This window comes from Ambystoma mexicanum, chromosome 6q (genome assembly GCF_040938575.1).
Source record: "Ambystoma mexicanum isolate Mex_15411 chromosome 6q, UKY_AmexF1_1, whole genome shotgun sequence".
Lineage (NCBI taxonomy): Eukaryota > Metazoa > Chordata > Amphibia > Caudata > Ambystomatidae > Ambystoma > Ambystoma mexicanum.
Genome location: NC_090937.1, coordinates 1,630,395,690 through 1,630,407,865, shown reverse-complemented (window position 1 = coordinate 1,630,407,865; position 12,176 = coordinate 1,630,395,690). Strand labels below are relative to the sequence as shown.

At 50.0% G+C, this 12,176-nt stretch overlaps 2 non-coding genes across 2 annotated transcripts; both read right to left on the bottom strand.

The window, feature by feature from the left end:
* Positions 1–2,404: 2,404 nt before the first annotated feature.
* On the bottom strand, positions 2,405–2,476 carry TRNAG-UCC (transfer RNA glycine (anticodon UCC)). The gene has a single exon. It is a non-coding gene; the product is annotated as a tRNA-Gly (tRNA).
* A 2,429-nt stretch (positions 2,477–4,905) lies between these two features.
* Positions 4,906–4,977, bottom strand: TRNAG-UCC (transfer RNA glycine (anticodon UCC)). The gene has a single exon. It is a non-coding gene; the product is annotated as a tRNA-Gly (tRNA).
* Between the last annotated feature and the right edge of the window lie 7,199 nt (positions 4,978–12,176).

The following is a 12,176-nucleotide window of genomic DNA, read 5'->3' as shown; positions in this document are numbered from 1 at the left end:
AATAAGTCATTGGCTGGGAATGAAAAAAGCTTGCGTTTGACGCAGAAGCAGTTCGCATCATGAGGTCTTGCCGCTCAGCCCAACATTTCCCCGGGACCCCTTAAAAAAGGAGCTTAGTTTTAAGTTTGGTTTGATTGAACAGTACATTTTGTTGGCTGGGCTGGGACCCTCTCCTATTTAGCGCAAGAGTGTAACGAGGTAGCAAGTTCAAGGAATGACATTGCATCCAGGCACTTACAGCTCTTTGTGCCCTAATGCCATGACACAAAAACATAATTTGAAAAAACTTAGCAGAGGATGGTTTCGATCCATCGACCTCTGGGTTATGGGCCCAGCACTGGGCCCAGCACGCTTCCGCTGCGCCACTCTGCTGGTGGGAGAACAAGAGCTTTTCTGGGCTTTTACAGCCTACAAACCGACAACCCTAGACCCAGTTTCGAGTGAAGCGGGCAGTAGGCCTTACAAAGCCAAACAACCTGCAACCACGCACTCCCATCCCATGGCCTTTTGCAGACAGGCCTCATTTCTCTAGCTCACACCCTAACTGCCAACACCCCTTCCCCTTCTCTCTCTGTCTCTCTCTCTCTGTCTCTCTCTCTCTCATTCTCTCTCTCTCGCAAATAGATACTTTACTTCCCAGGTGCAACAAAACAAGCCTTCTCGAGCTGGCAGATATGGGAAGGAAGGAAGGAAGGGCCAGTTTGGAAACTCAACTCAATTACCATAAATCCCGTGCTAAGGGTTATGGGAGGGAGGAATGAAGGAACTTTGCTTCAGGGAAAGGGCTGCTGCTGCTTCAGCATGTGAGGAGCGCAGCCACATGTTTCACCTTCCTCAGTATGTTGGTTTAAAGGATGAGAGAGATCCTGAAACCTCACTCTAATAGGCTGAGGTGCTGTGCTCGGTGGCCTGCTGGGACCTTGGCCCGTCAGGGCAAGGCGAATAGGCCTTTGTCAGGCCTTTGTCGGGGAGGGGCCAGGAGCCCTGCTCGCTTCAATCCCCTCACCGATAGACAGTTGCAGAAACTAGGATGCAAGAACCTTTCCTGGATGGGGTTTTGATTTTCACGAAAAGTGTGTCAGCTTTGCTTTCAGCATGAGTCTGATTTCCAAAAAATGCATTTCGAACAATTTAAAGATTTGATCTGCTTTGGCCGGGAATCGAACCCGGGTCAACTGCTTGGAAGGCAGCTATGCTCACCACTATACCACCAACGCCTGCCTGTCTGGGCTATGTGATGGAGCGCCCCTTAGAAATAAGAATAAGTCATTGGCTGGGAATGAAAAAAGCTTGCGTTTGACGCAGAAGCAGTTCGCATCATGAGGTCTTGCCGGTCAGCCCAACATTTCCCCGGGACCCCTTAAAAAAGGAGCTTGGTTTTAAGTTTGGTTTGATTGAACAGTACATTTTGTTGGCTGGGCTGGGACCCTCTCCTATTTAGCGCAAGAGTGGAACGAGGCAGCAAGTTCAAGGAATGACATTGCATCCAGGCACTTACAGCTCTTTGTGCCCTAATGCCATGACACAAAAACATAATTTGAAAAAACTTAGCAGAGGATGGTTTCGATCCATCGACCTCTGGGTTATGGGCCCAGCACACTTCCGCTGCGCCACTCTGCTGGTTGCAGAACAAGAGCTTTTCTGGGCTTTTACAGCCTACAAACCGACAACCCTAGACCCAGTTTCGAGTGAAGCGGGCAGTAGGCCTTACAAAGCCAAACAACCTGCAACCACGCACTCCCATCCCATGGCCTTTTGCAGACAGGCCTCATTTCTCTAGCTCGCACCCTAACTGCCAACACCCCTTCCCCTTCTCTCTCTGTCTCTCTCTCTCTCTGTCTCTCTCTCTCATTCTCTCTCTCTCGCAAATAGATACTTTACTTCCCAGGTGCAACAAAACAAGCCTTCTCGAGCTGGCAGATATGGGAAGGAAGGAAGGAAGGGCCAGTTTGGAAACTCAACTCAATTACCATAAATCCCCTGCTAAGGGTTATGGGAGGGAGGAATGAAGGAACTTTGCTTCAGGGAAAGGGCTGCTGCTGCTTCAGCATGTGAGGAGCGCAGCCACACGTTTCACCTTCCTCAGTATGTTGGTTTACAGGATGAGAGAGATCCTGAAACCTCACTCTAATAGGCTGAGGTGCTGTGCTCGGTGGCCTGCTGGGACCTTGGCCCGTCAGGGCAAGGCGAATAGGCCTTTGTCAGGCCTTCGTCAGGGCTTTGTCGGGGAGGGGCCAGGAGCCCTGCTCACTTCAATCCCCTCACCGATAGACAGTTGCAGAAACTAGGATGCAAGAACCTTTCCTGGATGGGGTTTTGATTGTCACGAAAAGTGTGTCAGCTTTGCTTTCAGCATGAGTCTGATTTCCAAAAAATGCATTTTGAACAATTTAAAGATTTGATCTGCGTTGGCCGGGAATCGAACCCGGGTCAACTGCTTGGAAGGCAGCTATGCTCACCACTATACCACCAACGCCTGCCTGTCTGGGCTATCTGATGGAGCGCCCCTTAGAAATAAGAATAAGTCATTGGCTGGGAATGAAAAAAGCTTGCGTTTGACGCAGTAGCAGTTCGCATCATGAGGTCTTGCCGGTCAGCCCAACATTTCCCCGGGACCCCTTAAAAAAGGAGCTTGGTTTTAAGTTTGGTTTGATTGAACAGTACATTTTGTTGGCTGGGCTGGGACCCTCTCCTATTTAGCGCAAGAGTGGAACGCGGCAGCAAGTTCAAGGAATGACATTGCATCCAGGCACTTACAGCTCTTTGTGCCCTAATGCCATGACACAAAAACATAATTTGAAAAAACTTAGCAGAGGATGGTTTCGATCCATCGACCTCTGGGTTATGGGCCCAGCACGCTTCCGCTGCGCCACTCTGCTGGTTGGAGAACAAGAGCTTTTCTGGGCTTTTACAGCCTACAAACCGACAACCCTAGACCCAGTTTCGAGTGAAGCGGGCAGTAGGCCTTACAAAGCGAAACAACCTGCAACCACGCACTCCCATCCCATGGCCTTTTGCAGACAGGCCTCATTTCTCTAGCTCACACCCTAACTGCCAACACCCCTTCCCCTTCTCTCTCTGTCTCTCTCTCTCTGTCTCTCTCTCTCATTCTCTCTCTCTCGCAAATAGATACTTTACTTCCCAGGTGCAACAAAACAAGCCTTCTCGAGCTGGCAGATATGGGAAGGAAGGAAGGGCCAGTTTGGAAACTCAACTCAATTACCATAAATCCCCTGCTAAGGGTTATGGGAGGGAGGAATGAAGGAACTTTGCTTCAGGGAAAGGGCTGCTGCTGCTTCAGCATGTGAGGAGCACAGCCACACGTTTCACCTTCCTCAGTATGTTGGTTTACAGGATGAGAGAGATCCTGAAACCTCACTCTAATAGGCTGAGGTGCTGTGCTCGGTGGCCTGCTGGGACCTTTGCCCATCAGGGCAAGGCGAATAGGCCTTTGTCAGGCCTTTGTCGGGGAGGGGCCAGGAGCCCTGCTCGCTTCAATCCCCTCACCGATAGACAGTTGCAGAAACTAGGATGCAAGAACCTTTCCTGGATGGGGTTTTGATTTTCACGAAAAGTGTGTCAGCTTTGCTTTCAGCATGAGTCTGATTTCCAAAAAATGCATTTTGAACAATTTAAAGATTTGATCTGCGTTGGCCGGGAATGGAACCCGGGTCAACTGCTTGGAAGGCAGCTATGCTCACCACTATACCACCAACGCCTGCCTGTCTGGGCTATCTGATGGAGCGCCCCTTAGAAATAAGAATAAGTCATTGGCTGGGAATGAAAAAAGCTTGCGTTTGACGCAGAAGCAGTTCGCATCATGAGGTCTTGCCGGTCAGCCCAACATTTCCCCGGGACCCCTTAAAAAAGGAGCTTGGTTTTAAGTTTGGTTTGATTGAACAGTACATTTTGTTGGCTGGGCTGGGACCCTCTCCTATTTAGCGCAAGAGTGGAACGAGGTAGCAAGTTCAAGGAATGACATTGCATCCAGGCACTTACAGCTCTTTGTGCCCTAATGCCATGACACAAAAACATAATTTGAAAAAACTTAGCAGAGGATGGTTTCGATCCATCGACCTCTGGGTTATGGGCCCAGCACACTTCCGCTGCGCCACTCTGCTGGTTGCAGAACAAGAGCTTTTCTGGGCTTTTACAGCCTACAAACCGACAACCCTAGACCCAGTTTCGAGTGAAGCGGGCAGTAGGCCTTACAAAGCCAAACAACCTGCAACCACGCACTCCCATCCCATGGCCTTTTGCAGACAGGCCTCATTTCTCTAGCTCGCACCCTAACTGCCAACACCCCTTCCCCTTCTCTCTCTGTCTCTCTCTCTCTCTGTCTCTCTCTCTCATTCTCTCTCTCTCGCAAATAGATACTTTACTTCCCAGGTGCAACAAAACAAGCCTTCTCGAGCTGGCAGATATGGGAAGGAAGGAAGGAAGGGCCAGTTTGGAAACTCAACTCAATTACCATAAATCCCCTGCTAAGGGTTATGGGAGGGAGGAATGAAGGAACTTTGCTTCAGGGAAAGGGCTGCTGCTGCTTCAGCATGTGAGGAGCGCAGCCACACGTTTCACCTTCCTCAGTATGTTGGTTTACAGGATGAGAGAGATCCTGAAACCTCACTCTAATAGGCTGAGGTGCTGTGCTCGGTGGCCTGCTGGGACCTTGGCCCGTCAGGGCAAGGCGAATAGGCCTTTGTCAGGCCTTCGTCAGGGCTTTGTCGGGGAGGGGCCAGGAGCCCTGCTCGCTTCAATCCCCTCACCGATAGACAGTTGCAGAAACTAGGATGCAAGAACCTTTCCTGGATGGGGTTTTGATTGTCACGAAAAGTGTGTCAGCTTTGCTTTCAGCATGAGTCTGATTTCCAAAAAATGCATTTTGAACAATTTAAAGATTTGATCTGCGTTGGCCGGGAATCGAACCCGGGTCAACTGCTTGGAAGGCAGCTATGCTCACCACTATACCACCAACGCCTGCCTGTCTGGGCTATCTGATGGAGCGCCCCTTAGAAATAAGAATAAGTCATTGGCTGGGAATGAAAAAAGCTTGCGTTTGACGCAGTAGCAGTTCGCATCATGAGGTCTTGCCGGTCAGCCCAACATTTCCCCGGGACCCCTTAAAAAAGGAGCTTGGTTTTAAGTTTGGTTTGATTGAACAGTACATTTTGTTGGCTGGGCTGGGACCCTCTCCTATTTAGCGCAAGAGTGGAACGCGGCAGCAAGTTCAAGGAATGACATTGCATCCAGGCACTTACAGCTCTTTGTGCCCTAATGCCATGACACAAAAACATAATTTGAAAAAACTTAGCAGAGGATGGTTTCGATCCATCGACCTCTGGGTTATGGGCCCAGCACGCTTCCGCTGCGCCACTCTGCTGGTTGGAGAACAAGAGCTTTTCTGGGCTTTTACAGCCTACAAACCGACAACCCTAGACCCAGTTTCGAGTGAAGCGGGCAGTAGGCCTTACAAAGCCAAACAACCTGCAACCACGCACTCCCATCCCATGGCCTTTTGCAGACAGGCCTCATTTCTCTAGCTCACACCCTAACTGCCAACACCCCTTCCCCTTCTCTCTCTGTCTCTCTCTCTCTGTCTCTCTCTCTCATTCTCTCTCTCTCGCAAATAGATACTTTACTTCCCAGGTGCAACAAAACAAGCCTTCTCGAGCTGGCAGATATGGGAAGGAAGGAAGGGCCAGTTTGGAAACTCAACTCAATTACCATAAATCCCCTGCTAAGGGTTATGGGAGGGAGGAATGAAGGAACTTTGCTTCAGGGAAAGGGCTGCTGCTGCTTCAGCATGTGAGGAGCACAGCCACACGTTTCACCTTCCTCAGTATGTTGGTTTACAGGATGAGAGAGATCCTGAAACCTCACTCTGATAGGCTGAGGTGCTGTGCTCGGTGGCCTGCTGGGACCTTTGCCCATCAGGGCAAGGCGAATAGGCCTTTGTCAGGCCTTTGTCGGGGAGGGGCCAGGAGCCCTGCTCGCTTCAATCCCCTCACCGATAGACAGTTGCAGAAACTAGGATGCAAGAACCTTTCCTGGATGGGGTTTTGATTTTCACGAAAAGTGTGTCAGCTTTGCTTTCAGCATGAGTCTGATTTCCAAAAAATGCATTTTGAACAATTTAAAGATTTGATCTGCGTTGGCCGGGAATGGAACCCGGGTCAACTGCTTGGAAGGCAGCTATGCTCACCACTATACCACCAACGCCTGCCTGTCTGGGCTATCTGATGGAGCGCCCCTTAGAAATAAGAATAAGTCATTGGCTGGGAATGAAAAAAGCTTGCGTTTGACGCAGAAGCAGTTCGCATCATGAGGTCTTGCCGGTCAGCCCAACATTTCCCCGGGACCCCTTAAAAAAGGAGCTTGGTTTTAAGTTTGGTTTGATTGAACAGTACATTTTGTTGGCTGGGCTGGGACCCTCTCCTATTTAGCGCAAGAGTGGAACGAGGTAGCAAGTTCAAGGAATGACATTGCATCCAGGCACTTACAGCTCTTTGTGCCCTAATGCCATGACACAAAAACATAATTTGAAAAAACTTAGCAGAGGATGGTTTCGATCCATCGACCTCTGGGTTATGGGCCCAGCACTGGGCCCAGCACGCTTCCGCTGCACCACTCTGCTGGTGGGAGAACAAGAGCTTTTCTGGGCTTTTACAGCCTACAAACCGACAACCCTAGACCCAGTTTCGAGTGAAGCGGGCAGTAGGCCTTACAAAGCCAAACAACCTGCAACCACGCACTCCCATCCCATGGCCTTTTGCAGACAGGCCTCATTTCTCTAGCTCACACCCTAACTGCCAACACCCCTTCCCCTTCTCTCTCTGTCTCTCTCTCTCTCTGTCTCTCTCTCTCATTCTCTCTCTCTCGCAAATAGATACTTTACTTCCCAGGTGCAACAAAACAAGCCTTCTCGAGCTGGCAGATATGGGAAGGAAGGAAGGAAGGGCCAGTTTGGAAACTCAACTCAATTACAATAAATCCCCTGCTAAGGGTTATGGGAGGGAGGAATGAAGGAACTTTGCTTCAGGGAAAGGGCTGCTGCTGCTTCAGCATGTGAGGAGCACAGCCACACGTTTCACCTTCCTCAGTATGTTGGTTTACAGGATGAGAGAGATCCTGAAACCTCACTCTAATAGGCTGAGGTGCTGTGCTCGGTGGCCTGCTGGGACCTTTGCCCATCAGGGCAAGGCGAATAGGCCTTTGTCAGGCCTTTGTCGGGGAGGGGCCAGGAGCCCTGCTCGCTTCAATCCCCTCACCGATAGACAGTTGCAGAAACTAGGATGCAAGAACCTTTCCTGGATGGGGTTTTGATTTTCACGAAAAGTGTGTCAGCTTTGCTTTCAGCATGAGTCTGATTTCCAAAAAATGCATTTTGAACAATTTAAAGATTTGATCTGCGTTGGCCGGGAATGGAACCCGGGTCAACTGCTTGGAAGGCAGCTATGCTCACCACTATACCACCAACGCCTGCCTGTCTGGGCTATCTGATGGAGCGCCCCTTAGAAATAAGAATAAGTCATTGGCTGGGAATGAAAAAAGCTTGCGTTTGACGCAGAAGCAGTTCGCATCATGAGGTCTTGCCGGTCAGCCCAACATTTCCCCGGGACCCCTTAAAAAAGGAGCTTGGTTTTAAGTTTGGTTTGATTGAACAGTACATTTTGTTGGCTGGGCTGGGACCCTCTCCTATTTAGCGCAAGAGTGGAACGAGGCAGCAAGTTCAAGGAATGACATTGCATCCAGGCACTTACAGCTCTTTGTGCCCTAATGCCATGACACAAAAACATAATTTGAAAAAACTTAGCAGAGGATGGTTTCGATCCATCGACCTCTGGGTTATGGGCCCAGCACACTTCCGCTGCGCCACTCTGCTGGTTGGAGAACAAGAGCTTTTCTGGGCTTTTACAGCCTACAAACCGACAACCCTAGACCCAGTTTCGAGTGAAGCGGGCAGTAGGCCTTACAAAGCCAAACAACCTGCAACCACGCACTCCCATCCCATGGCCTTTTGCAGACAGGCCTCATTTCTCTAGCTCACACCCTAACTGCCAACACCCCTTCCCCTTCTCTCTCTGTCTCTCTCTCTCTGTCTCTCTCTCTCATTCTCTCTCTCTCACAAATAGATACTTTACTTCCCAGGTGCAACAAAACAAGCCTTCTTGAGCTGGCAGATATGGGAAGGAAGGAAGGAAGGGCCAGTTTGGAAACTCAACTCAATTACCATAAATCCCCTGCTAAGGGTTATGGGAGGGAGGAATGAAGGAACTTTGCTTCAGGGAAAGGGCTGCTGCTGCTTCAGCATGTGAGGAGCGCAGCCACACGTTTCACCTTCCTCAGTATGTTGGTTTACAGGATGAGAGAGATCCTGAAACCTCACTCTAATAGGCTGAGGGGCTGTGCTCGGTGGCCTGCTGGGACCTTTGCCCGTCAGGGCAAGGCGAATAGGCCTTTGTCAGGCCTTCGTCAGGGCTTTGTCGGGGAGGGGCCAGGAGCCCTGCTCGCTTCAATCCCCTCACCGATAGACAGTTGCAGAAACTAGGATGCAAGAACCTTTCCTGGATGGGGTTTTGATTTTCACGAAAAGTGTGTCAGCTTTGCTTTCAGCATGAGTCTGATTTCCAAAAAATGCATTTTGAACAATTTAAAGATTTGATCTGCGTTGGCAGGGAAGCGAACCCGGGTCAACTGCTTGGAAGGCAGCTATGCTCACCACTATACCACCAACGCCTGCCTGTCTGGGCTATGTGATGGAGCGCCCCTTAGAAATAAGAATAAGTCATTGGCTGGGAATGAAAAAAGCTTGCGTTTGACGCAGAAGCAGTTCGCATCATGAGGTCTTGCCGGTCAGCCCAACATTTCCCCGGGACCCCTTAAAAAAGGAGCTTGGTTTTAAGTTTGGTTTGATTGAACAGTACATTTTGTTGGCTGGGCTGGGACCCTCTCCTATTTAGCGCAAGAGTGGAACGAGGCAGCAAGTTCAAGGAATGACATTGCATCCAGGCACTTACAGCTCTTTGTGCCCTAATGCCATGACACAAAAACATAATTTGAAAAAACTTAGCAGAGGATGGTTTCGATCCATCGACCTCTGGGTTATGGGCCCAGCACGCTTCCGCTGCGCCACTCTGCTGGTTGGAGAACAAGAGCTTTTCTGGGCTTTTACAGCCTACAAACCGACAACCCTAGACCCAGTTTCGAGTGAAGCGGGCAGTAGGCCTTACAAAGCCAAACAACCTGCAACCACGCACTCCCATCCCATGGCCTTTTGCAGACAGGCCTCATTTCTCTAGCTCACACCCTAACTGCCAACACCACTTCCCCTTCTCTCTCTGTCTCTCTCTCTCTGTCTCTCTCTCTCATTCTCTCTCTCTCGCAAATAGATACTTTACTTCCCAGGTGCAACAAAACAAGCCTTCTCGAGCTGGCAGATATGGGAAGGAAGGAAGGAAGGGCCAGTTTGGAAACTCAACTCAATTACCATAAATCCCCTGCTAAGGGTTATGGGAGGGAGGAATGAAGGAACTTTGCTTCAGGGAAAGGGCTGCTGCTGCTTCAGCATGTGAGGAGCACAGCCACACGTTTCACCTTCCTCAGTATGTTGGTTTACAGGATGAGAGAGATCCTGAAACCTCACTCTAATAGGCTGAGGTGCTGTGCTCGGTGGCCTGCTGGGACCTTTGCCCGTCAGGGCAAGGCGAATAGGCCTTTGTCAGGCCTTTGTCGGGGAGGGGCCAGGAGCCCTGCTCGCTTCAATCCCCTCACCGATAGACAGTTGCAGAAACTAGGATGCAAGAACCTTTCCTGGATGGGGTTTTGATTTTCACGAAAAGTGTGTCAGCTTTGCTTTCAGCATGAGTCTGATTTCCAAAAAATGCATTTTGAACAATTTAAAGATTTGATCTGCGTTGGCCGGGAATGGAACCCGGGTCAACTGCTTGGAAGGCAGCTATGCTCACCACTATACCACCAACGCCTGCCTGTCTGGGCTATCTGCGCCCCTTAGAAATAAGAATAAGTCATTGGCTGGGAATGAAAAAAGCTTGCGTTTGACGCAGAAGCAGTTCGCATCATGAGGTCTTGCCGGTCAGCCCAACATTTCCCCGGGACCCCTTAAAAAAGGAGCTTGGTTTTAAGTTTGGTTTGATTGAACAGTACATTTTGTTGGCTGGGCTGGGACCCTCTCCTATTTAGCGCAAGAGTGGAACGAGGCAGCAAGTTCAAGGAATGACATTGCATCCAGGCACTTACAGCTCTTTGTGCCCTAATGCCATGACACAAAAACATAATTTGAAAAAACTTAGCAGAGGATGGTTTCGATCCATCGACCTCTGGGTTATGGGCCCAGCACGCTTCCGCTGCACCACTCTGCTGGTTGGAGAACAAGAGCTTTTCTGGGCTTTTACAGCCTACAAACCGACAACCCTAGACCCAGTTTCGAGTGAAGCGGGCAGTAGGCCTTACAAAGCCAAACAACCTGCAACCACGCACTCCCATCCCATGGCCTTTTGCAGACAGGCCTCATTTCTCTAGCTCACACCCTAACTGCCAACACCCCTTCCCCTTCTCTCTCTGTCTCTCTCTCTCTGTCTCTCTCTCTCATTCTCTCTCTCTCGCAAGTAGATACTTTACTTCCCAGGTGCAACAAAACAAGCCTTCTCGAGCTGGCAGATATGGGAAGGAAGGAAGGGCCAGTTTGGAAACTCAACTCAATTACCATAAATCCCCTGCTAAGGGTTATGGGGGGGGAGGAATGAAGGAACTTTGCTTCAGGGAAAGGGCTGCTGCTGCTTCAGCATGTGAGGAGCGCAGCCACACGTTTCACCTTCCTCAGTATGTTGGTTTACAGGATGAGAGAGATCCTGAAACCTCACTCTAATAGGCTGAGGTGCTGTGCTCGGTGGCCTGCTGGGACCTTTGCCCGTCAGGGCAAGGCGAATAGGCCTTTGTCAGGCCTTCGTCAGGGCTTTGTCGGGGAGGGGCCAGGAGCCCTGCTCGCTTCAATCCCCTCACCGATAGACAGTTGCAGAAACTAGGATGCAAGAACCTTTCCTGGATGGGGTTTTGATTTTCGCGAAAAGTGTGTCAGCTTTGCTTTCAGCATGAGTCTGATTTCCAAAAAATGCATTTTGAACAATTTAAAGATTTGACGAACCCGGGTCAACTGCTTGGAAGGCAGCTATGCTCACCACTATACCACCAACGCCTGCCTGTCTGAGCTCTCTGATGGAGCGCCCCTTAGAAATAAGAATAAGTCATTGGCTGGGAATGAAAAAAGCTTGCGTTTGACGCAGAAGCAGTTCGCATCATAAGGTCTTGCCGGTCAGCCCAACATTTCCCCGGGACCCCTTAAAAAAGGAGCTTGGTTTTAAGTTTGGTTTGATTGAACAGTACATTTTGTTGGCTGGGCTGGGACCCTCTCCTATTTAGCGCAAGAGTGGAACGAGGCAGCAAGTTCAAGGAATGACATTGCATCCAGGCACTTACAGCTCTTTGTGCCCTAATGCCATGACACAAAAACATAATTTGAAAAAACTTAGCAGAGGATGGTTTCGATCCATCGACCTCTGGGTTATGGGCCCAGCACGCTTCCGCTGCGCCACTCTGCTGGTTGGAGAACAAGAGCTTTTCTGGGCTTTTACAGCCTACAAACCGACAACCCTAGACCCAGTTTCGAGTGAAGCGGGCAGTAGGCCTTACAAAGCCAAACAACCTGCAACCACGCACTCCCATCCCATGGCCTTTTGCAGACAGGCCTCATTTCTCTAGCTCACACCCTAACTGCCAACACCCCTTCCCCTTCTCTCTCTGTCTCGCTCTCTCTGTCTCTCTCTCTCATTCTCTCTCTCTCGCAAATAGATACTTTACTTCCCAGGTGCAACAAAACAAGCATTCTCGAGCTGGCAGATATGGGAAGGAAGGAAGGAAGGGCCAGTTTGGAAACTCAACTCAATTACCATAAATCCCCTGCTAAGGGTTATGGGAGGGAGGAATGAAGGAACTTTGCTTCAGGGAAAGGGCTGCTGCTGCTTCAGCATGTGAGGAGCGCAGCCACACGTTTCACCTTCCTCAGTATGTTGGTTTACAGGATGAGAGAGATCCTGAAACCTCACTCTAATAGGCTGAGGTGCTGTGCTCGGTGGCCTGCTGGGACCTTTGCCCGTCAGGGC